Raw genomic sequence first — 27,484 nt, forward strand, 5'->3', positions numbered from 1 at the left:
TGCCATGGTGATGATGATCTCATAATAGGTTGCCATGGCAATGATGATGTCATAATGGTTGCCATGGTGACTATGATGTCATAATAGGTTGTCATGGCGAAGATGATGTCATAATGGATTGCCATGGCGATGATGATGTTGTAATAGGTTGCCATGGTGAAGATATTGTCATAATAGGTTGTCATGGTGAAGATGATATCATAATGGTTGCATTGGTGACGATGATGTCATAATGGTGCCATGGTGATGATGATGTCTTAATAGGTTGCCATGGTGATGATGACATTATAGGTTGCCAAGGTGACGATGATGTCACAATAGGTTGCCATGGTGACGATGATGTCATAATAAGTTGCCTTGGCGAAGATGATGTCATAATAAGTTGTCATGGCAAAGATTATGTCATATTAGGTTGCCTTGGTGATGATGTCATTACAGGTTGCATTGGCGATGATGATGTCATAATAGGTTGCCATGGTGAAGATTATGTCATAATCGGTTGCCTTGGTGATGATGATGTCAGAATAGTTTGCCATGACAACGATGATGTCATAATAGGTTGCCATGATGACGATGATGTCATAATAGGTTGACATGGTGACGATGATGTCAAAATAGGTTGCCATGGTGAAGATGATGTCATAATAGGTTACCATGGCAAAGATTATGTTATAATAGGTTTACATTGTGATGATGTCATAAAAGGTTGCCATAGCGATGATGATGTAATAATATGTTGCCGTGGCAAAGATTATGTCATAATAGGTTGCCATGGCAACAAAGATGTCTTAATAGGTTGCCACGGTGATGATGTCATAATAGGTTGCCATGGTGACGATGATGTCATAATAGGTTGCCATGGTGATGATGATGTCATAATAGGTTGCCATGGCAAAGATTATGTCATAATAGGTTGCCTTGGTGATGATGTCATAATAGGTTGCCATGGCAATGATGATAACATAATAGGTCTCCATGGCAAAATTATGTCATAATACGTTGCCATGGCGATGAAGATGTCTTAATAGGTTACCATTGCGAAGATTATGTCATAATAAGTTGCCATGGTGTAGATGATGTCATAATAGGTTGCATTGGCTACGATGTCATAATAAGTTGCCATAATAGGTTGCCATGGCAAAGATAATGTCATAATAGGTTGGTATGGCAATGATGATGTCATAATAGGTTGCCATGGTAACAATGATGCCATAATAGGTTGCCATGGCGTTGATGTCATAATAGGTTGCCATGACGTTGATGATGTCATAATCGGTAGCCATGGCGATGATGATGTCAAAATAGGTTGCCATGGCGATGATGATGTCATCATGGTTGCCATAATGACTATGATGTCATAATAGGTTGCCATGGCAAAGATTATGTCACAATAGGTTGCAATGGCGACGATGATATCATAAAAGGTTGCCATGGCGATGATGATGTCATAATAGGTTGCCATGGTGATGATGTCATAATAGGTTGCCATAACGATAAACATGACATAATAGGTTGCCATGGCGAAGATAATGTCATAATGGGTTGCCATGGCGATAATGTTATAATAGGTTGCCATGGCGATGATTATGTCATAATAGGTTGCCATGGCGAAGAAAATGTCATAATAGCTTGCGATGGCAAAGAAGATGTCATAATAGGTTGCCATGGCGATGATGATGTCATAATAGGTTGCCATGGTGACGATGATGACATAATAGGTTCCCATGGTGTTGATGTCACAACAGGTTGCGATGGTGAAGATTATGTCATAAAGCAGTGGGTTGCCATGGCGAAGATTGTGTCATAACAGGTTGCCATGGCGAAGATGATATCATAATAGGTTGCCATGGTGATAATGATGTCATAATAGGTTGCCATGTTGATGATGATGTCATAATAGGTTGCCATGGCAATGATGATGTCATAATGGCTGGCATGGTGACTATGATGTCATAATAGGTTGCCATGGCGAATATGATGTCATAATAAGTTGTCATGGCAAAGATTATGTCATAATAGGTTGCCTTGGTGATTATGTCATTATAGGTTGCTTTGGCGATGATGATGTCATAATAGGTTGCCATGGCGATTATTATGTCATAATTGGTTGCCATGGCGATGATGTCATAATAGGTTGCCTTGGTGATGATGTCATAATAGGTTGCGATGGCAATGATGTCATAATAGGTTGCCATGGCGAAGATTATGTCATAATAGCTTGCCATGGCAACGATAATGTCATAATAGGTTGCCATGGTGATGATGATGTCATAATAGCTTGCAATGGCGATGATAATGTCATAATGGTTGCAATTGTGACTATGATGTCTGAATAGGCTGCCATGGCGATGATGATATCATAATATGTTGCCATAACGATGATGATGTCATAGTGGTTGCCATGGTGACTATGATGTCATAATAGGTTGCCATGGAAAATATTATGTCATAATAGGTTGCCATGGCGATGATGTCATAATAGGTTGCCATGGTGATGATGATGACATAATAGGTTTCCATGGCGAAGATGATGGCATAATAGGTTGCCATGGTGACGATTATGTCATAATAGGTTTCCATGGCGATGATGACATAATAGGTTGCCATGACGATGAACATGACATAATAGGTTGCCATGGCGAAGGTGATGTCATAATGGGTTGCCATGGCGATGGTGATGTCATAATAGGTTGCCATGGTGACGATGATGACATAATAGGTTGCCATGGCAAAGTTGATGTCATAAAAGGTTGCCATGGCGATGATGTCATAATAGGTTGCCATGGCGATGATGATGTCATAATTGGTTGCCATGGCGATGGTGATGTCATAATAAGCTGCCATGGTGACAATGATGACATAATAGGTTGACGTGGCAAAGAAGATGTCATAATAGGTTGCCATAGTGACGATGATGTCGTAATAAGTTGACATGGTGACTATGATGTCAGTAGGATGCCATAGCACTGATGATGTCATAATAGGTTGGCCATGGCGATGATGATGTCATAATGGTTGCCATGGTGACTATGATGTCATAATAGGTTGCCATGGCGATGATGATGTCATGATAGTTTGCCATGGTGAAGATTACATCATAATAGGTTGCCATGGCAATGACGATGTCATAATAGGTTGCCATGAAGATGATGATGACACCATAGGTTGCCATGGCGAAGATAATGTCATAACAGGTTGCCATGGCGATGATGATATCATAAAAGGTTGCCATGGCGATGATGATGTCATAATAGGTTGCCATGGCGATGGTGTCATAATAGGTTGCCATGACGATGAACATGACATAATAGGTTGCCATGGCGAAGATGATGTCATAATGGCTGCCATGGCGAAGATTACATCACGACGATGTCATAATAGGTTGCCATCGAGATGATGATGACACAATAGGTTGCCATGGTGAAGATGTTGTCATAATAGGTTGCCATGGCGATGATGTCATATTAGGTTGCCATGACGATGAACATGACATAATAGTTTGCCATGGTGAAGATGATGTCATAATGGGTTGCCATGGTGACGATGATGACATAATAGGTTCCCATGGTGTTGATGTCACAATAGGTTGCCATGGCGAAGTTGATGTCATAAAATGTTGCCATGGTGATGATGTCATAATAGGTTGCCATGGCGATGATGTCATAACAGGTTGCCATGGTGACTGTGATGTCATAATAGGTTGCCATGGTGATGATGATGTCATAATAGTTTGCCATGGCAAAGATGATATCATAATAGGTTGCCATGACAAAGATTATGTCATAATAGGTTGCTGTTGTGAGTTCATTTTCCCCTTCACCATTGACGTCTGATGAACTCCCTCTTCTGGTGAAGGACGGTAGTGAGGCTGATTACCAAGCACCTGAGCAGAATGATGATGACTGGGTGACTGGGATTGCTGACTGGATATAAGGCAGCCGACGCCCTTCTGCCTTGCGGGTGATTACTCTGAGGGATTCTTGGAGACCAGTCTGATTCCTGCTCCTCAAAAGCTAAGTTTTCTGCTCTACTTTTTGCATTTGTGTTTTGGTTTTGTTTTGCCTTGTTTTTCTGGATTTCTGCCTTTCCCTGCTGGGTGAGCTGAATTCCTTTTTGCTCTGTCTTCAGATAATACCTGAGTACTGATATAGTCTTTTTGAAGCCTAGCGTCTTCTGGGATTTTTCCCTATCAGTCTGTTGACTCTTGTTTTTGAGAGGGTTTTGGCGATTGCAGACAGCAGCTTTTCTATTCTGTCCTATTTAGTTAGCGTGGACCCCATCATTTGCTCAGCCTATCTTTCTATCTGTGTGAGTGTTTTTTCATCTTGCTTCACCGTCATTATATGTTGGGGGCTGCCTATTACTTGGGGGTCTGCTCTGGGGCAGTTTAGATTTCCCTTTCTGTCTTTAAGCTATGTAGTTTTCCGGCTGTGATCGAGGGGTCTAGGGCACCATAGGAACCCCCCACGGCTACTGCTAGTTGTTGTTGTTAGGTTCAGGGGTCTGCAATCCGATAGCTGCCAACTTCTCTGGTTTTCTGGACTTAGCTAGTATTTCTGTTTTTGCCTCCTACGGTGACTCACTCATAACAGGTTGCCTTGGTGATGATGTCATAATAGGTTTCCATGGCGATGATGATTACATAATAGGTTGCCATGGTGAAGATGATGGCATAATAGGTTGCAATGGTGATGATGATGTCATAATAGCAAAGTGCAATGGCTATGATGATGTCATAATAGGTTGCCATGGTGACGATGATGCCATAATAGGTTGCCATGGTGATTATGTCATAATTGGTTGCCATGGCGATGATGATGTCATAATAGGTTGCCATGGCAAAGATTATGTCATAATAGGTTGCCATGACAAAGATTATGTGATATTAGGTTGCCATGGCGATGATGTCATAATAGGATGCCATGGTGATGATGATGCCATAATAGGTTGCCAATGCGATGTCATAATAGGTTGCCATGGCGAAGATAATGTCATAATGGTTGCCGTGGTGACGATGATGTCATAATGATTACCATGGCGACGGAGATGTCTTAATTGGTTGCCATGATGAAGTCATAATAGATTTGCCATGGTGACGATGGTGACATAATAGGTTGCCATGGCGATGATGTCATAATAGGTTGCCCTGGCGAAGATGATGTCATAATAAGTTGCCATGGCGAAGATTATGTCATAATAGGTTGCCATGGCGATGATGATGTGATATTTGATATTAGTTGCTATGGCGATGGTGATGTCGTAATAGGTTGCCATGTGATGATGATGACATGATAGGTTGCCATGGCGAAGATGATGTCATAATAGGTTGCCATGGCAGATTGTGTCATAATAGTTTGCCATGGTGATGATGTCATAATAGGTTGCCATGGCGAAGATGATGTCATAATAAGTTGCCATGGCGAAGATTATGTCATAATAGGTTGCGATGGCAAAAAAGATGTCATAATAGGTTGCCATGGTGATGATGATGTCATAAAAGGTTGCCATGGCAATGATTATGTCATAATAGGTTGCCATAGCGACGATGATGTCGTAATAGGTTGCCATGTTGAAGATGATGTCATAATAGGTTGCCACGGTGACGATGATGTCATCTTAGGTTGCCATGGTGACGATGATGTCATAATAAGTTGCCATGGCAAAGATTATGTCATAATAGGTTTCGATGGCAAAGAAGATGTGATAATAGGTTGGCCATGGCGATGATGATGTCATAATGGTTGCCATGGTGGCAATGATGTCATAATAGGTTGCCATTGCAAAGATTATGTCATAATAGCTTGCCTTGGTGATGATGTCATGATAGGTTGCCATGGCAATGATTACGTCATAATAGGTTGACATGGCAAAGATTATGTCATAATAGGTTGCAATGGCAAAGAAGATGTCATAATAGGTTGCCATGGTGATGATGATGTCATAATAGGTTGCCATGGCGATTATTATATCATAATAGTTGCCATGGTGACTATAATGTCAACAGGTTGCCACAGCAATGGTGATGTCATAATAGGTTGGCCATGGCGATGATGATGTCATAATGGTTGCCATGGTGACTATGATGTCATAATAGGTTGCCATGGCAAAGATTATGTCATAATAGCTTGCCTTGGTGATGATGTCATAATAGGTTGCCATGGCAAAGATTACATCATAATAGGTTGCCATGGCAACGATGATGTCATAATAGGTTGCCATGGATTTGATGATGACATAATAGGTTGCCATGGCGAAGATTAATTTATAATAGGTTGCCATGGCGATGGTGTCATAATAAGTTGTCATAGCGATGATGATGACATAATAGGTTGCCATGGCAAAGATGATGTCATAATAGGTTGCCTTGATTACGATGATGTCATAATGGTTGCCATGGTGACGAAGATGTCTTAATACGTCGCCATGGTGATGATGTCATAATAGGTTGCCATGGTGATGATGAAGTCATAATAGGTTGCCACGGTGAAGATGATGTCATGATAGGTTGCCATGGCAAAGATTATGTCATAATAGTTTGACATGGTGATAATGTCATAAAACTTTGCCATGGCGATGATGATGTAATAATAGGTTGCCATGGTGAAGATTATGTCATAATTAGTTGCCATGGCGACGAAGATATCTTAATAGGCTGCCATGGTGATGATGTCATAGGTTGCCATGGTGACGATGATGTCATAATAGGTTGCCATGGTGATGATGATGATGTCATAATAGGTTGCCATGGCAAAGATGATGTCATAATAGGTTGCCATGACAAAGATTTTGTCATAATAGGTTGCCTTGATGATGATGTCATAATAGGTTGCCATGGTGAAGATTATGTCATAATAGTTTGCCATGGCGAAGATTATATCATAATATATTGCCACGGCGATGACGATGTCATAATAGCTTGCAATGTCGATGACGATGACATAATAGCTTGCAAATGTGACTATGATGTCTTAATAGGCTGCCATGGCGATGATGATGTCATAATATGTTGCCATGGCGATGATGATGTCATAATAGGTTGTCGTGGTGAAGATTATGTCATAATTGTTGCCACGGTGACGATGATGTCATCATCGTTCCCATGTCATCAAAATTATCTTAATAAGCTGCCATGGCAAAGATGATGTCATAATAGGTTACCATGGCAAAGATTATGTCACAATAGGTTGCAATGGCGAAGATTATGTCATAATACAGTAGGTTGCCATGGCGAAGATTATGACATAACAGGTTGCCATGGCGAAGATGATGTCATAATAGGTTGCCATGGTGATGATGATTTCGTAATAGGTTGCCATGGTGATGATGATCTCATAATAGGTTGCCATGGCAATGATGATGTCATAATGGTTGCCATGGTGACTATGATGTCATAATAGGTTGCCATGGCGAAGATGATGTCATAATGGATTGCCATGGCGATGATGATGTTGTAATAGGTTGCCATGGTGAAGATATTGTCATAATAGGTTGTCATGGTGAAGATGATATCATAATGGTTGCATTGGTGACGATTAGAGTTGAGCGACTTTTGTTTTTTTAGGGTCGCGTTTCGTTTCGTGAAACACGAAACCCAATGAAAGTCAATGGGGATTAAAAGTCGGCAGTGAGAGGAGGACAGGAAACACACCTACAGTGCCCATTTGAATGCCAAAAGCATCAATTCTTCTTACTTAAGCTTGGCAACCTTAATTAACTTCATAATACAAGTTACGCACTGAAAAATGGGGGTTATTTGGCTAAATTTGTGGGGGGGGAGGGCTGGCTGCAGGTTTTCATGTGCCCTGGGCGAAAGAGCGCCCCTTTAACACATACCACAACTCATCACGCTCCGATACGGCAGAGAAATAGCGGTATAGTACAATGAAAAATACCTCACTTTTTACATCTCATGACGAGGCCCATCTATTTCTCCATACAAAATCATTGGTCCCATATAATGTTTGAAACAGTATATGATGAGCTCCACATAATGCTACAGTATATGTTGGTCCCCATGGATGAAGCTCCATTGTCTTATGGGCCCAAATAATGCTCCAAACATAATGGGCCCCATTTCTACTGCTCTAGTGTATAATGGGCCCTGTAAATGTTGCTCCAGTGTCTGATGTCCACCTTTGGAATGTTCCAGTGTATGGTGGGCCCCATCTATCATTCTCCAGAGTATAGTGCTCCCCAAAAATTGCTGTCCCAACATAGAAAACAATCAAATAAGTCTCCTGTCTATGGAATCCCTGTACTTGTCTGGACAGGTGCTGTAGCTTGCTTAACAGCTCGCCAGCCGTTCTCACGCCCAGTATGGATTGCACGTGATTGCACAAAGGTTAGAAAGGGTACCGTATCCCCGGATAACATGTATGGATAGCGTACACATTCAAAATATATGTCTATACAGCATGAGGCAGGCTCAGACAGTGTTAGGCCCAGTATGGATTGCACGTCATTGCACAAAGGTTAGAAGGGGTACCGTATCCCCGGATAACATGTATGGATAGCGTACACATTCAAAATATATGTCTATACAGCATGAGGCAGGCTCAGATGGTGTTAGGCCCAGTATGGATTGCACGTCATTGCACAAAGGTTAGAAGGGGTACCGTATCCCCGGATAACATGTATGGATAGCGTACACATTCAAAATATATGTCTATACAGCATGAGGCAGGCTCAGATGGTGTTAGGCCCAGTATGGATTGCACGTCATTGCACAAAGGTTAGAAGGGGTACCGTATCCCCGGATAACATGTATGGATAGCGTACACATTCAAAATATATGTCTCAGGAGGCAGGCTCAGACGGTGTCAGGCACAGTATGGATTTGACGGCCCAGATTACACAGCGGAGGAGCAGGGAGAGGTAAAGATTGCAAATGCTGGGGCCCTGGCCAAGCAAGGGGGGCCCACTCGTGGGCGTCGGTACTGGCACTGGGCCCCTCATAGTACAGCGGTGTGTCTGACGGCGGTTGTGCACCACCACTGTCAGAGACACTTGATTGCACTATGAGGGACCCTGTGCCAGTGCCCGCGCCCAAGAGTCGGCCTACCCACCTGTCCAGGGCAACGGCACTCGCACGATGTCGTGCGCTAGGTGGTGACCCCGGCCATGGGGGGGGAGGCAGCACAGTTAGGGAGTTTTAGAAAGTGGCATATGTTGATGTTGGACATTCAACTGATGCAAAAGGCGAAATAGGTGAAGTACCAGGAAGAGGTGGACCAAAGCAAGCCATTTTTCTGTCACCCTATGTGTCATCAGGGGAAGGTGGGACAAAATCCTTGGAAACCCATGCGTGGTTCATTTTAATGAAGGTTAGATCATCCACATTTTGGGTTGACAGACGGGTCCTTTTTTCTGTCAGGATTGATCCAGCTGCACTGAAGACTCTTTCCGATAGCACACTTGCAGCTGGGCATGCGAGCTCCTGTAAGGCATATTGGGCCAATTCAGGCCAGGTGTCCAGTTTAGCGGCCCAATAGTCAAAGGGGAATGACCTGTGTGGGAGAACATCGATATGGGAGGAAAAGTAGTTTGTAACCATAGTTGACAACTGCTGTCTCCTGTCACTTTCCATCGATGCAGTATTACCAGTTGTGTGAGCGGTATTTGAAAAATCAGTCCACAACATTGTCATGAAACCCCTGTCTCCAACGCCACTTCTGCTGTGTGCACCACGAACACCTCTGCCAAGCTGCCCCCGGCCCGTACGGCTCGTGTGAGAACCATCACCGCTGCTGTGTGCTGGGAATGCCTCAAGCAACCGATTTACCAGAGTTGCTTGTTTATTAGCCAATATTAGGTCAAGGTTCTCCTGTGGCATGATGTTTTGTAATTTGCCTTTATAGCGTGGATCCAGGATGCTGGCCAACCAGTAGTCATCATCGTTCATCATTTTGGCAATGCGGGGGTCCCTTTTTAGGATCCGCAAGGCATAATCTGACATGTGGGCCAATGTTCCCGGTGTCAATGATGCACTGCGAGTGCTGGGTGGAGGAGCACTTTCTGGCAAATCCACATCCCTCCAGTCACGCACAAACCCTGTACCAGACCTTGCCACGCCAACATTTTCACTTGCCCCACGAGATGCATCCTCCTCCCCTAAGTAATCATCCCCATCATCCTCCTCCTCCTCCTCCTCTTCTTCCTCCACCTCGTCCAGGAGAGGTCCCTGAGCAGACAATGGCTGAATGTCATCAAGGATTCCCTCCTCCTTTTCCTCCTCATCAACATTGGCTGCAGATGCCTGCTCCTTAAGGTGCGTCAAAGTTTGCATGAGCAGACGCATAAGTGGGATGCTCATGCTTAGGATGGCGTCGTCTGCGCTTACCAGCCGTGTGCATTCCTCAAAACACTGAAGGACTTTACAAAGGTCTTTCAGCTTCGACCACTGCACGCCTATCAACTCCATGTCTGCTCTCAAAGTGCCTGGCCGTGTATCCTCCCACAAATGCATTATGGCCTGCCTCTGCTCGCACAGCCGCTCCACCATGTGCAGGGTGGAGTTCCACCTTGTTGCAATGTCGATAATGAGGCGGTGGTTGGGAAGGTGGAGCAATCGCTGCAGCTTCTGCATACGAACGGAGTGTACAGGCGACCGGCGGATGTGCGCGCACAGTCTTCGCACCTTCTGGAGCAGGGCTGTTAACTCCGGATAATTTTTGAGGAAGCACTGCACCACCAGGTTCAATGTGTGAGCCAAGCAAGGTATGTGGCTGAGTTTTGAAAGGGCTATGGCTGCCACAAAATTACAGCCGTTATCACTAACTACCTTGCCTGCCTCAAGATGTACACTGCCCAGCCATGACTCAGATTGTCGCTTCAAATACTCGGCCAGCACCTCGGCGGTGTGTCTGTCGCCCAAACACATCATCTGCAACACAGCCTGCTGATGCTTTCCACTAGCTGCTCGATAGGGGGACACATCGTGTGCAACAGTGGCAGCTGCAGATGGAGTGCTCGTACGACTGCGCTCTGTGGACGAGCTTTCGCTTCTGGAGGAGGAGGAGGAGGAGGAGGAGGGTCGAACGCCTACAGCCAACTGTTTCCTATACCGTGGGCTAGGCAGCACTGTCCCACCACCGCTGTCCCCTGTGGACCCTGCATCCACCACATTAACCCAGTGCGCAGTGATGGACACGTAACGGCCCTGGCCATGCCGACTGGACCATGCATCAGTTGTGAGGTGCACCTTTCCGCTCACTGACTGCTTGAGTGCATGGACAATGCGGTCTTTCACATGATGGTGGAGGGCTGGGATGGCTTTGCGAGAGAAGAAGTGGCGACTGGGTAGGTCATAGCGTGGTACTGCATAGGCCATGAGTTCGCGGAAAGCTGTGCTTTCCACCAACCGAAAGGGCATCATCTCAAACGAGATTAGTTTGGCAATGTGGGCGTTCAAACCCAGTGTACGCGGATGAGAGACTGAGTACTTTCTTGACCTACTCATAGTGTCTGGGAGGGTGAGCTGGACTTGAGAGCTGCATATGGTGGAAGTAGCGGTGGACAGGGCGGACTGAGAGAGGGTTGATGATGGTGATGGAGTTGGTGTTCTTTCTGATGGCCTAGAATCAGTCTTTCGTTGATATAACAGTGGGATTCTCTGACTGCTGTGGCCTTGCAACGACACCTCAACATTTGCTGCTGTGCTAACCGGTGGGCTTACAGTGGGGGAAACAATGTAGCGTTGCTGACTACCTTCGTTGTGATCAGTTGCACATGTGGCACTTGAGGTTTGGTGTTGTGTCCACGCTTGCAAGTGCATGCTGGTTAAATGTCTAAGCATGCAACTGGTATTCAAATTTTTCAGATTTTTCCCTCGGCTAAAGGTCTTTGCGCACTTCTTACAGATAACCTTGGCCTGATCATGAGGATTTTGTTCAAAAAAGTGCCACACTGCACTCTTCCTACTTTGGCAGACATTTTGCGGCCTAGCACGCTGTGATCTTTTGACCCTCTGGACAAGCTGTCCAGCAACTCTTTTGATGTTTGGAACCTGTCTTTGGAGTTCTCCGGGCCTGCCAGATAACAGCTGTTGCGATGTCGATGTCTGCTGTGGATGCTCCTCCTCTGAGCTATTGGAAGCAGCACCCTCTTCCCCCAATGGATGCCAATCTGGGTCAACAACTGGGTCATCCATCACCTCCTCTTCTATGTCATGTGCACCTTTCTCTGTGTCACCGTGTATGGTGGTATAGTGTGCGGGAAGGGGCACCTGAGTCTCATCAGGGTCAAAATCTGGCTCTGTACACTGCGAGGACAATGTAGTGCTCTGAGTGAATGTACCAGCAGAATCATCCATCAGCGGCTGTGCATCAGTGCACTCCATGTCAGATTCATCTTGGCCTGGGTAATTCACCATTTGACTTGATAATCCAGGCATGGTATGTGAAAACAGCTCCATGGAGTAATCAGTAGTATGGCCAGCGTCATCCTTCAATCTTGGTTGGGGTGAAGGACACAAGAAAAGGTGTGGTTCATGAACATGAGCCTCCAATGACGACTCAGTGCTTTTACTTTTTACAACTGAAGAAGAGGAGGCGATAGAGCTGGAGGCTGAGTCAGCAATGTAAGACAAAACTTTTTCCTGATGCTCTGCCTTTAAAAGCGGTTTGCCAACTCCTAGAAAACTAAGTGTTCGAGGCCTTATGTAGCCAGACGATGACGCAGGGTCAGCACCTCCTGCATTCGGTCCTATTTTGCTCTTGCCACTACCATCAGATCCACCACCAAAACCATCATTACCAGCTGCCAACCCCCGCCCAATTCCACGGCCTCTTCCACCAGCCTTCCTCATTTTTGGTAGAAATGTAGACAAAATCCAACAAACTATATAGTAATGTAAAACAAGGTAAAAGGTGTCTATAGGACAGGGGAGATTTAGAATTTCTGCACACACTTGTGGACAGTGGACACTTTTGGATTGTGTGAGGCCCACTGATATCTGAGCGCTATGTGACAGGCTCGATGGCACAGCTGCCTGTGACCAAAGTGACGAGAGGATAATGGAGATTTTGAATCTCTGCGTACACTTTTGGACACTGGACACTTGTGGATTGTGTGAGGCCCACTGATATCTGAGCGCTATGTGACAGGCTCGATGGCACAGCTGCCTGTGACCAAAGTGACGAGAGGATAATGGAGATTTTGAATCTCTACGTACACTTTTGGACACTGGACACTAGTGGATTGTGTGAGGCCCACTGATATCTGAGCGCTATGTGACAGGCTCGATGGCACAGCTGCCTGTGACCAAAGTGACGAGAGGATAATGGAGATTTTGAATCTCTGCGTACACTTTTGGACACTGGACACTTGTGGATTGTGTGAGGCCCACTGATATCTGAGCGCTATGTGACAGGCTCGATGGCACAGCTGCCTGTGACCAAAGTGACGAGAGGATAATGGAGATTTTGAATCTCTGCGTACACTTTTGGACACTGGACACTTGTGGATTGTGTGAGGCCCACTGATATCTGAGCGCTATGTGACACGCTCGATGGCACAGCTGCCTGTGACCAAAGTGACGAGAGGATAATGGAGATTTTGAATCTCTGCGTACACTTTTGGACACTGGACACTTGTGGATTGTGTGAGGCCCACTGATATCTGAGCGCTATGTGACAGGCTCGATGGCACAGCTGCCTGTGACCAAAGTGACGAGAGGATAATGGAGATTTTGAATCTCTGCGTACACTTTTGGACACTGGACACTTGTGGATTGTGTGAGGCCCACTGATATCTGAGCGCTATGTGACAGGCTCGATGGCACAGCTGCCTGTGACCAAAGTGACGAGAGGATAATGGAGATTTTGAATCTCTGCGTACACTTTTGGACACTGGACACTTGTGGATTGTGTGAGGCCCACTGATATCTGAGCGCTATGTGACAGGCTCGATGGCACAGCTGCCTGTGACCAAAGTGACGAGAGGATAATGGAGATTTTGAATCTCTGCGTACACTTTTGGACACTGGACACTTGTGGATTGTGTGAGGCCCACTGATATCTGAGCGCTATGTGACAGGCTCGATGGCACAGCTGCCTGTGACCAAAGTGACGAGAGGATAATGGAGATTTTGAATCTCTGCGTACACTTTTGGACACTGGACACTTGTGGATTGTGTGAGGCCCACTGATATCTGAGCGCTATGTGACAGGCTCGATGGCACAGCTGCCTGTGACCAAAGTGACGAGAGGATAATGGAGATTTTGAATCTCTGCATACACTTTTGGACACTGGACACTTGTGGATTGTGTGAGGCCCACTGATATCTGAGCGCTATGTGACAGGCTCGATGGCACAGCTGCCTGTGACCAAAGTGACGAGAGGATAATGGAGATTTTGAATCTCTGCGTACACTTTTGGACACCTGTGGATTGTGTGAGGCCCACTGATATCTGAGCGCTATGTGACACGCTCGATGGCACAGCTGTGACCAAAGTGACTAGAGGATAAGGGAGATTGGATTGCTTTTAAAAAAGCAGTTTGCGGAGCAGTGGGTAAACAGCAATGCCAGCGTGTCAGGAAGCCTTAGAAGGCAGCCCAACAACGAACACCACTGATACACCACAATATAGCCTCCCCTTGCACTGCACACACAGTGACTTGTGTGTTGTGCAGGCCAAATCGCTAGCAGCAGAAGCAGTTCTTTTGTCGTCTTCCCTGCCTAACGCTCTCCCTACAGAATCAGCAGCAACCTCTCCCTATACTAAGATCGGCAGAAGTAAGATGGCGGTCGGCGTGCACGCCCTTTTATACCCCCTGTGACGCCCACCAAAGCAAGCCAATCACTTGCATGCCCTTCTGAAAGATGGTGGTGACCCGTGCCTAGGTCATCACGTTGCCCACAGTGTCCGTGGATCCTGATTGGCTGAAAAAGAGCGCAAAACAAACTTTTGAAACGCGACTTTGGCGCGTAAGTCGCCGACCTCGTGGCCGACCTCATCCTAGGGTCGGGTTTCGTTTCATGAAACCCGACTTTGCCAAAAGTCGGCGACTTTTGAATTTTTTCGACCCATTTCGCTCAACTCTAGTGATGATGATGTCATAATGGTGCCATGGTGATGATGATGTCTTAATAGGTTGCCATGGTGATGATGACATTATAGGTTGCCAAGGTGACGATGTCACAATAGGTTGCCATGGTGACGATGATGTCATAATAAGTTGCCTTGGCGAAGATGATGTCATAATAAGTTGTCATGGCAAAGATTATGTCATAATAGGTTGCCTTGGTGATGATGTCATTACAGGTTGCATTGGCGATGATGATGTCATAATAGGTTGCCATGGTGAAGATTATGTCATAATCGGTTGCCTTGGTGATGATGATGTCAGAATAGTTTGCCATGACAACGATGATGTCATAATAGGTTGCCATGATGACGATGATGTCATAATAGGTTGACATGGTGACGATGATGTCAAAATAGGTTGCCATGGTGAAGATAATGTCATAATAGGTTACCATGGCAAAGATTATGTTATAATAGGTTTACATTGTGATGATGTCATAAAAGGTTGCCATGGCGATGATGATGTAATAATATGTTGCCGTGGCAAAGATTATGTCATAATAGGTTGCCACGGTGATGATGTCATAATAGGTTGCCATGGTGACGATGATGTCATAATAGGTTGCCATGGTGATGATGATGTCATAATAGGTTGCCATGGCAAAGATTATGTCATAATAGGTTGCCTTGGTGATGATGTCATAATAGGTTGCCATGGCAATGATGATAACATAATACGTCTCCATGGCAAAATTATGTCATAATACGTTGCCATGGCGACGAATATGTCTTAATAGGTTGCCATTGCGAAGATTATGTCATAATAGGTTGCCATGGTGTAGATGATGTCATAATAGATTGCATTGGCTACGATGTCATAATAAGTTGCCATAATAGGTTGCCATGGCAAAGATAATGTCATAATAGGCTGGTATGGCGATGATGATGTCATAATAGGTTGCCATGGTGACAATGATGCCATAATAGGTTGCCATGGCGTTGATGTCATAATAGGTTGCCATGACGATGATGATGTCATAATCGGTAGCCATGGCGATGATGATGTCAAAATAGGTTGCCATGGCGATGATGATGTCATCATGGTTGCCATAATGACTATGATGTCATAATAGGTTGCCATGGCGATGATGATGTCATAATAAGTTGCCATGGTGATGATGTCATAATAGGTTGCCATAACGATGAACATGACATAATAGGTTGCCATGGCGAAGATAATGTCATAATGGGTTGCCATGGCGATAATGTTATAATAGGTTGCCATGGCGATGATTATGTCATAATAGGTTGCCATGGCGAAGAAAATGTCATAATAGCTAGCAATGGCAAAGAAGATGTCATAATAGGTTGCCATGGCGATGATGATGTCATAATAGGTTGCCATGGTGACGATGATGACATAATAGGTTCCCATGGTGTTGATGTCACAATATTTTGCGATGGCGAAGATTTTGTCATAAAGCAGTGGGTTGCCATGGCGAAGATTGTGTCATAACAGGTTGCCATGGCGAAGATGATATCATAATAGGTTGCCATGGTGATAATGATGTCATAATAGGTTGCCATGTTGATGATGATGTCATAATAGGTTGTCATGGCGAATATGATGTCATAATGGATTGCCATGGTGACGATGATGTTGTAATAGGTTGCCATGATGAAGATAATATCATAATGGTTGCATTGGTGATGATGTCATAATAGGTTGCCATGGCGAAGATGATGTCATAATAAGTTGTCATGGCAAAGATTATGTCATAATAGGTTGCCTTGGTGATGATGTCATTATAGGTTGCTTTGGCGATGATGATGTCATAATAGGATGACATGGCGATTATTATATCATAATTGGTTGCCATGGTGATGATGTCATAATAGGTTGCCTTGGTGATGATGTCATAATAGGTTGCGATGGCGATGATGTCATAATAGGTTGCCATGGCGAAGATTATGTCATAATAGCTTGCCATGGCAACGATAATGTCATAATAGGTTGCCATGGTGATGATGATGTCATAATAGCTTGCAATGGCGATGATAATGTCATAATGGTTGCAATTGTGACTATGATGTCTGAATAGGCTGCCATGGCGATGATGATATCATAATATGTTGCCATAACGATGATGATGTCATAGTGGTTGCCATGGTGACTATGATGTCATAATAGGTTGCCATGGAAAATATTTTGTCATAATAGGTTGCCATGGCAATGATGTCATATTAGGTTGCCATGGTGATGATGATGACATAAAAGGTTTGCATGGCGAAGATGATGGCATAATAGGTTGCCATGGTGACGATTATGTCATAATAGGTTTCCATGGCGATGATGACATAATAGGTTGCCATGACGATGAACATGACATAATAGGTTGCCATGGCGAAGGTGATGTCATAATGGGTTGCCATGGCGATGGTGATGTCATAATAGGTTGCCATGGTGACGATGATGACATAATAGGTTGCCATGGCAAAGTTGATGTCATAAAAGGTTGCCATGGCGATGATGTCATAATAGGTTGCCATGGCGATGATGATGTCATAATTGGTTGCCATGGCGATGGTGATGTCATAATAAGCTGCCATGGTGACAATGATGACATAATAGGTTGACATGGCAAAGAAGATGTCATAATAGGTTGCCATAGTGACGATGATGTCGTAATAAGTTGACATGGTGACTATGATGTCAGTAGGTTGCCATAGCACTGATGATGTCATAATAGGTTGGCCATGGCGATGATGATGTCATAATGGTTGCCATGGTGACTATGATGTCATAATAGGTTGCCATGGCGATGATGATGTCATGATAGGTTGCCATGGCGAAGATTACATCATAATAGGTTGCCATGGCAATGACGATGTCATAATAGGTTGCCATGAAGATGATGATGACACCATAGGTTGCCATGGCGAAGATAATGTCATAACAGGTTGCCATGGCGATGATGATATCATAATAGGTTGCCGTGGCGATGATGATGTCATAATAGGTTGCCATGGCGATGGTGTCATAATAGGTTGCCATGACGATGAACTTGACATAATAGGTTGCCATGGCGAAGATGATGTCATAATGGGCTGCCATGGCGAAGATTACATCACGACGATGTCATAATAGGTTGCCATCGAGATGATGATGACACAATAGGTTGCCATGGCGAAGATGTTATCATAATAGGTTGCCATGGCGATGATGTCATATTAGGTTGCCATGACGATGAACATGACATAATAGTTTGCCATGGTGAAGATGATGTCATAATGGGTTGCCATGGTGACGATGATGACATAATAGGTTCCCATGGTGTTGATGTCACAATAGGTTGCCATGGCGAAGTTGATGTCATAAAATGTTGCCATGGTGATGATGTCATAATAGGTTGCCATGGCGATGATGTCATAACAGGTTGCCATGGTGACTATGATGTCATAATAGGTTGCCATGGTGATGATGATGTCATAATAGTTTGCCATGGCAAAGATGATATCATAATAGGTTGCCATGACAAAGATTATGTCATAATAGGTTGCTGTTGTGAGTTCATTTTCCCCTTCACCATTGAGGTCTGATGAACTCCCTCTTCTGGTGAAGGACGGTAGTGAGGCTGATTACCAAGCACCTGAGCAGAATGATGATGACTGGGTGACTGGGATTGCTGACTGGATATAAGGCAGCCGACACCCTTCTGCTTTGCGGGTGATTACTCTGAGGGACTCTTGGAGACCAGTCTGATTCCTGCTCCTCAAAAGCTAAGTTTTCTGCTCTACTTTTTGCATTTGTGTTTTGGTTTTGTTTTGCCTTGTTTTTCTGGATTTCTGCCTTTCCCTGCTGGGTGAGCTGAATTCCTTTTTGCTCTGTCTTCAGATAATACCTGAGTACTGATATAGTCTTTTTGAAGCCTAGCGTCTTCTGGGCTTTTTCCCTATCAGTCTGTTGACTCTTGTTTTTGAGAGGGTTTTGGCGATTGCAGACAGCAGCTTTTCTATTCTGTCCTATTTAGTTAGCGTGGACCCCATCATTTGCTCAGCCTATCTTTCTATCTGTGTGAGTGTTTTTTCATCTTGCTTCACCGTCATTATATGTTGGGGGCTGCCTATTACTTGGGGGTCTGCTCTGGGGCAGTTTAGATTTCCCTTTCTGTCTTTAAGCTATGTAGTTTTCCAGCTGTGATCAAGGGGTCTAGGGCACCATAGGAACCCCCCACGGCTACTGCTAGTTGTTGTTGTTAGGTTCAGGGGTCTGCAATCCGATAGCTGCCAACTTCTCTGGTTTTCTGGACTTAGCTAGTATTTCTGTTTTTGCCACCTACAGTGACTCACTCATAACAGGTTGCCTTGGTGATGATGTCATAATAGGTTGCCATGGCGAAGATGATGGCATAATAGGTTGCCATGGTGATGATGATGCCATAATAGGTTGCCATGGTGATTATGTCATAATAGGTTGCCATGGCGATGATGATGTCATAATAGGTTGCCATGGCAAAGATTATGTCATAATAGGTTGCCATGACAAAGATTATGTCATAATAGGTTGCCATGGCGATGATGTCATAATAGGCTGCCATGGTGATGATGATGCCATAATAGGTTGCCAATGCGATGTCATAATAGGTTGCATGGCGAAGATAATGTCATAATGGTTGCCATGGTGAAAATGATGTCATAATGATTACCATGGCGACGGAGATGTCTTAATTGGTTGCCATGATGAAGTCATAATAGATTTGCCATGGTGACGATGGTGACATAATAAGTTGCCATGGCAATGATGTCATAATAGGTTGCCCTGGCGAAGATGATGTCATAATAGGTTGCCATGGCGAAGATTATGTCATAATAGGTTGCCATGGTGATGATGATGTGATAAAAGTTGCTATGGCGATGGTGATGTCGTAATAGGTTGCCATGTGACGATGATGACATGATAGGTTGCCATGGCGAAGATAATGTCATAATAGGTTGCCATGGCAAAGATTGTGTAATAATAGTTTGCCATGGTGATGATGTCATAATAGGTTGCCATGGCGAAGATGATGTCATAATAAGTTGCCATGGCGAAGATTATGTCATAATAGGTTGCGATGGCAAAGAAGATGTCATAATAGGTTGCCATGGTGATGATGATGTCATAATAGGTCGCCATGGCAATGATTATGTCATAATAGGTTTCCATAGCGACGATGATGTCGTAATAGGTTGCCATTGTGAAGATGATGTCATAATAGGTTGACACGGTGACGATGATGTCATCTTAGGTTGCCATGGTGATGATGATGTCATAATAGGTTGCCATGGCAAAGGTTATGTCATAATAGGTTGCGATGGCAAAGAAGATGTGATAATAGATTGGCCATGGCGATGATGATGTCATAATGATTGCCATGGTGACTATGATGTCATAATAGGTTGCCATTGCAAAGATTATGTCATAATAGCTTGCCTTGGTGATGATGTCATGATAGGTTGCCATGGCAATGATTATGTCATAATAGGTTGCTATAGCGACGATGATGTCGTAATAGGTTGGGATGGCAAAGAAGATGTCATAATAGGTTGCCATGGTGATGATGATGTCATAATAGGTTGCCATGGCGATTATTATGTCATAATAGTTGCCATGGTGACTATAATGTCAACAGGTTGCCACAGCAATGGTGATGTCATAATAGGTTGGCCATGGCGATGATGATGTCATAATGGTTGCCATGGTGACTATGATGTCATAATAGGTTGCCATGGCAAAAATTATGTCATAATAGCTTGCCTTGGTGATGATGTCATAATAGGTTGCCATGGCAAAGATTACATCATAATAGGTTGCCATGGCAACGATGATGTCATAATAGGTTGCCATGGATTTGATGATGACATAATAGGTTGCCATGACGATGATTAATTTATAATAGGTTGCCATGGCGATGGTGTCATAATAAGTTGTCATAGCGATGATGATGACATAATAGGTTGCCATGGCGAAGATGATGTCATAATAGGTTGCCTTGATTACGATGATGTCATAATGGTTGCCATGGTGATGAAGATGTCTTCATACGTTGCCATGGTGATGATGTCATAATAGGTTGCCATGGTGATGATGAAGTCATAATAGTTTTGCCAAGGTGAAGATGATGTCATAATAGGTTGCCATGGCAAAGATTATGTCATAATAGTTTGACATGGTGATAATGTCATAAAACTTTGCCATGGCGATGATGATGGAATAATATGTTGCCATGGTGAAGATTATGTCATAATTGGTTGCCATGGCGACGAAGATATCTTAATAGGCTGCCATGGTGATGATGTCATAGGTTGCCATGGTGATGATGATGTCATAATAGGTTGCCATGGTGATGATGATGTCATAATAGGTTGCTATGGCAAAGATGATGTCATAATAGGTTGCCATGACAAAGATTTTGTCATAATAGGTTGCCTTGATGATGATGTCATAATAGGTTGCCATGGCGATGATGATGTCATAATAGGTTGCCATGGCGAAGATTATGTCATAATAGGTTGCCATGGTGAAGATTATGTCATAATAGTTTGCCATGGCGAAGATTATGTCATAATATATTGCCACGGCGATGACGATGTCATAATAACTTGCAATGGCGATGATGATGTCATAATAGCTTGCAAATGTGACTATGATGTCTTAATAGGCTGCCATGGCGATCATGATGTCATAATATGTTGCCATGGCGATGATGATGTCATAATAGGTTGTCGTGAAGATTATGTCATAATTATTGCCACGGTGACGATGATGTCATCATCATTCCCATGTCATCAAAATTATCTTAATAAGCTGCCATGGCAAAGATGATGTCATAATAGGTTACCATGGCAAAGATTATGTCACAATAGGTTGCAATGGCGAAGATTATGTCATAATACAGTAGGTTGCCATGGCGAAGATTATGTCATAACAGGTTGCCATGGCGAAGATGATGTCATAATAGGTTGCCATGGTGATGATGTCGTAATAGGTTGCCATGGTGATGATGATGTCATAATAGGTTGCCATGGCAATGATGATGTCATAATGGTTGCCATGGTGACTATGATGTCATAATAGGTTGCCATGGCGAAGGTGATGTCATAATGGATTGCCATGGCAATGATGATGTTGTAATAGGTTGCCATGGTGAAGATATTGTCATAATAGGTTGTCATGGTGAAGATGATATCATAATGGTTGCATTGGTGACGATGATGTCATAATGGTGCCATGGTGATGATGATGTCTTAATAGGTTGCCATGTTGATGATGACATTATAGGTTGCCAAGGTGACGATGATGTCACAATAGGTTGCCATGGTGACGATGATGTCATAATAAGTTGCCTTGGCGAAGATGATGTCATAATAAGTTGTCATGGCAAAGATTATGTCATAATAGGTTGCCTTGGTGATGATGTCATTACAGGTTGCATTGGCGATAATGATGTCATAATAGGTTGCCATGGCGAAGATTATGTCATAATCGGTTGCCATGGTGATGATGATGTCAGAATAGTTTGCCATGACAACGATGATGTCATAATAGGTTGCCATGATGAAGATGATGTCATAATAGGTTGACATGGTGACGATGATGTCAAAATAGGTTGCCATGGTGAAGATGATGTCATAATAGGTTACCATGGCAAAGATTATGTCATAATAGGTTTACATTGTGATGATGTCATAAAAGGTTGCCATGGCGATGATGATGTAATAATATGTTGCTGTGGCGAAGATTATGTCATAATAGGTTGCCATGGCAACAAAGATGTCCTAATAGGCTGCCACGCTGATGATGTCATAATAGGTTGCCATGGTGACGATGATGTCATAATAGGTTGTCATGGTGACGATGATGTCATAATAGGTTGCCATGGCGATGATGATGACATAATAGGTTGCCATGGCAAAGATTATGGCATAATAGGTTGCCATGGTGTAGATGATGTCATAATAGGTTGCATTGGCTACGATGTCATAATAAGTTGCCATAATAGGTTGCCATGGCAAAGATAATGTCATAATAGGTTGGTATGGCGATGATGATGTCATAATAGGTTGCCATGGTGACAATGATGCCATAATAAGTTGCCATGGCGTTGATGTCATAATAGGTTGCCATGATGACGATGATGTCATAATCGGTAGCCATGGCAATGATATTGTCAAAATAGGTTGCCATGGTGATGATGATGATGTCATCATGGTTGCCATAATGACTATGATGTCATAATAGGTTGCCATGGCAAAGATTATGTCATAATAGGTTGCAATGGCGACGATGATATCATAAAAGGTTGCCATGGCGATGATGATGTCATAATAGGTTGCCATAATGATGAACATGACATAATAGGTTGCCATGGCGAAGATAGTGTCATAATGGGTTGCCATGGTGATAATGTTATAATAGTTTGCCATGGCGATGATTATGTCATAATAGGTTGCCATGGCGAAGAAAATGTCATAATAGGTTGCGATGGCAAAGAAGATGTCATAAAAGGTTGCCATGGCGATGATGATGTCATAATAGGTTGCCATGGTGACGATGATGACATAATAGGTTCCCATGGCGTTGATATCACAATAGGTTGCCATGGCGAAGATTATGTCATAATGCAGTGGGTTGCCATGGCGAAGATTGTGTCATAACAGGTTGCCATGGCAAAGATGATATCATAATAGGTTGCCATGGTGATGATGATGTCATAATGGGTTGCCATGGTGATGATGATGACATAATAGGTTCCCATGCTGTTGATGTCACAATAGGTTGCCATGGCGAAGTTGATGTCATAAAATGTTGCCATGGTGATGATGTCATAATAGGTTGCCATGGCGATGATGTCATAACAGGTTGCCATGGTGACTATGATGTCATAATAGGTTTCCATGGTGACGATGATGTCATAATAGTTTGCCATGGCAAAGATGATATCATAATAGGTTGCCATGACAAAGATTATGTCATAATAGGTTGCTGTTGTGAGTTCATTTTCCCCTTCACCATTGAGGTCTGGTGAAGGACGGTAGTGAGGCTGATTACCAAGCACCTGAGCAGAATGATGATGACTGGTGACTGGGATTGCTGACTGGATATAAGGCAGCCGACGCCCTTCTGCCTTTCGGGTGATTACTCTGAGGGATTCTTGGAGACCAGTCTGATTCCTGCTCCTCAAAAGCTAAGTTTTCTGCTCTACTTTTTGCATTTGTGTTTTGGTTTTGTTTTGCCTTGTTTTTCTGGATTTCTGCCTTTCCCTGCTGGGTGAGCTGAATTCCTTTTTGCTCTGTCTTCAGATAATACCTGAGTACTGATATAGTCTTTTTGAAGCCTAGCGTTTTCTGGGCTTTTTCCCTATCAGTCTGTTGACCCTTGTTTTTGAGAGGGTTTTGGCGATTGCAGACAGCAGCTTTTCTATTCTGTCCTATTTAGTTAGCGTGGACCCCATCATTTGCTCAGCCTATCTTTCTATCTGTGTGAGTGTTTTTTCATCTTGCTTCACCGTCATTATATGTTGGGGGCTGCCTATTACTTGGGGGTCTGCTCTGGGGCAGTTTAGATTTCCCTTTCTGTCTTTAAGCTATGTAGTTTTCCGGCTGTGATCGAGAGGTCTAGGGCACCGTAGGAACCCCCCACGGCTACTGCTAGTTGTTGTTGTTAGGTTCAGGGGTCTGCAACCCGATAGCTGCCAACTTCTCTGGTTTTCTGGACTTAGCTAGTATTTCTGTTTTTGCCTCCTACGGTGACTCACCTATAACAGGTTGCCTTGGTGATGATGTCATAATAGGTTGCCATGGCGATGATGATGTCATAATTGGTTGCCATGGCGATGGTGATGTCATAATAGGCTGCCATGGTGACAATGATGACATAATAGGTTGACATGGCAAATATTATGTCATAATAGGTTGCCATAGTGACGATGATGTCGTAATAAGTTGACATGGTGACTATGATGTCAGTAGGTTGCCATAGCAGTGATGATGTCATAATAGGTTGGCCATGGTGATGATAATGTAATAATGGTTGCCATGGTGACTATGATGTCATAATAGGTTGCCATGGCGAAGATTACATCATAAAAGGTTACCATGGCAATGACGATGTCATAATAGGTTGCCATGAAGTTGATGATGACACAATAGGTTGCAATGGCGAAGATAATGTCATAACAGGTTGCCATGGCGACGATGATTTCATAATAGGTTGCCATGGCGATGATGATGTCATAATAGGTTGCCATGGTGACGATGATGTCATAATAGGTTGCCATGGTGACGATGATGTCATAATAGGTTGCCATGGCGATGATGATGACATAATAGGTTGCCATGGCAAAATTATGTCATAATACGTTGCCATGGCGACGAAGATGTCTTAATAGGTTGCCATTGCGAAGATTATGTCATAATAGGTTGCCATGGTGTAGATGATGTCATAATAGGTTGCATTGGCTACGATGTCATAATAAGTTGCCATAATAGGTTGCCATGGCAAAGTTAATGTCATAATAGGTTGGTATGGCGATGATGATGTCATAATAGGTTGCCATGGTGACAATGATGCCATAATAGGTTGCCATGGCGTTGATGTCATAATAGGTTGCCATGATGACGATGATGTCATAATCGGTAGCCATGGCGATGATGATGTCAAAATAGGTTGCCATGGCGATGATGATGATGTCATCATGGTTGCCATAATGACTATGATGTCATAATAGGTTGCCATGGCAAAGATTATGTCATAATAGGTTGCAATGGCGACGATGACATCATAAAAGGTTGCCATGGCGATGATGATGTCATAATAGGTTGCCATGGTGATGATGTCATAATAGGTTGCCATAACGATGAACATGACATAATAGGTTGCCATGGCGAAGAGAATGTCATAATGGGTTGCCATGGCGATAATGTTATAATAGGTTGCCATGGCGATGATTATGTCATAATAGGTTGCCATGGCAAAGAAAATGTCATAATAGGTTGCGATTTCAAAGAAGATGTCATAATAGGTTGCCATGGCGATGATGTCATAATAGGTTGCCATGGTGACGATGATGACATAATAGGTTCCCATGGCGTTGATATCACAATAGGTTGCCATGGCGAAGATTATGTCATAATGCAGTGGGTTGCCATGGCGAAGATTGTGTCATAACAGGTTGCCATGGCAAAGATGATATCATAATAGGTTGCGATGGTGATGATGATGTCATAATGGGTTGCCATGGTGACGATGATGACATAATAGGTTCCCATGGTGTTGATCTCACAATAGGTTGCCATGGCAAAGTTGATGTCATAAAATGTTGCCATGGTGATGATGTCATAATAGGTTGCCATGGCGATGATGTCATAACAGGTTGCCATGGTGACTGTGATGTCATAATAGGTTTCCATGGTGACGATGATGTCATAATAGTTTGCCATGGCAAAGATGATATAATAGGTTGCCATGACAAAGATTATGTCATAATAGGTTGCTGTTGTGAGTTCATTTTCCCCTTCACCATTGAGGTCTGATGAACTCCCTCTTCTGGTGAAGGACGGTAGTGAGGCTGATTACCAAGCACCTGAGCAGAATGATGATGACTGGGTGACTGGGATTGCTGACTGGATATAAGGCAGCCAACACCCTTCTGCCTTGCGGGTGATTACTCTGAGGGATTCTTGGAGACCAGTCTGATTCCTGCTCCTCAAAAGCTAAGTTTTCTGCTCTACTTTTTGCATTTGTGTTTTGGTTTTGTTTTGCCTTGTTTTTCTGGATTTCTGCCTTTCCCTGCTGGGTGAGCTGAATTCCTTTTTGCTCTGTCTTCAGATAATACCTGAGTACTGATATAGTCTTTTTGAAGCCTAGCGTCTTCTGGGATTTTTCCCTATCAGTCTGTTGACCCTTGTTTTTGAGAGGGTTTTGGCGATTGCAGACAGCAGCTTTTCTATTCTGTCCTATTTAGTTAGCGTGGACCCCATCATTTGCTCAGCCTATCTTTCTATCTGTGTGAGTGTTTTTTCATCTTGCTTCACCGTCATTATATGTTGGGGGCTGCCTATTACTTGGGGGTCTGCTCTGGGGCAGTTTAGATTTCCCTTTCTGTCTTTAAGCTATGCAGTTTTCCGGCTGTGATCGAGGGGTCTAGGGCACCGTAGGAACCCCCCACGGTTACTGCTAGTTGTTGATGTTAGGTTCAGGGGTCTGCAATCCGATAGCTGCCAACTTCTCTGGTTTTCTGGACTTAGCTAGTATTTCTGTTTTTGCCTCCTACGGTGACTCACCTATAACAGGTTGCCTTGGTGATGATGTCATAATAGGTTGCCATGGCGATGATGATGTCATAATTGGTTGCCATGGCGATGGTGATGTCATAATAGGCTGCCATGGTGACAATGATGACATAATAGGTTGACAT

Source organism: Dendrobates tinctorius, unplaced genomic scaffold (assembly GCF_039654945.1).
Source record: "Dendrobates tinctorius isolate UK_male_01 unplaced genomic scaffold, ASM3965494v1 ptg000034l, whole genome shotgun sequence".
Lineage (NCBI taxonomy): Eukaryota > Metazoa > Chordata > Amphibia > Anura > Dendrobatidae > Dendrobates > Dendrobates tinctorius.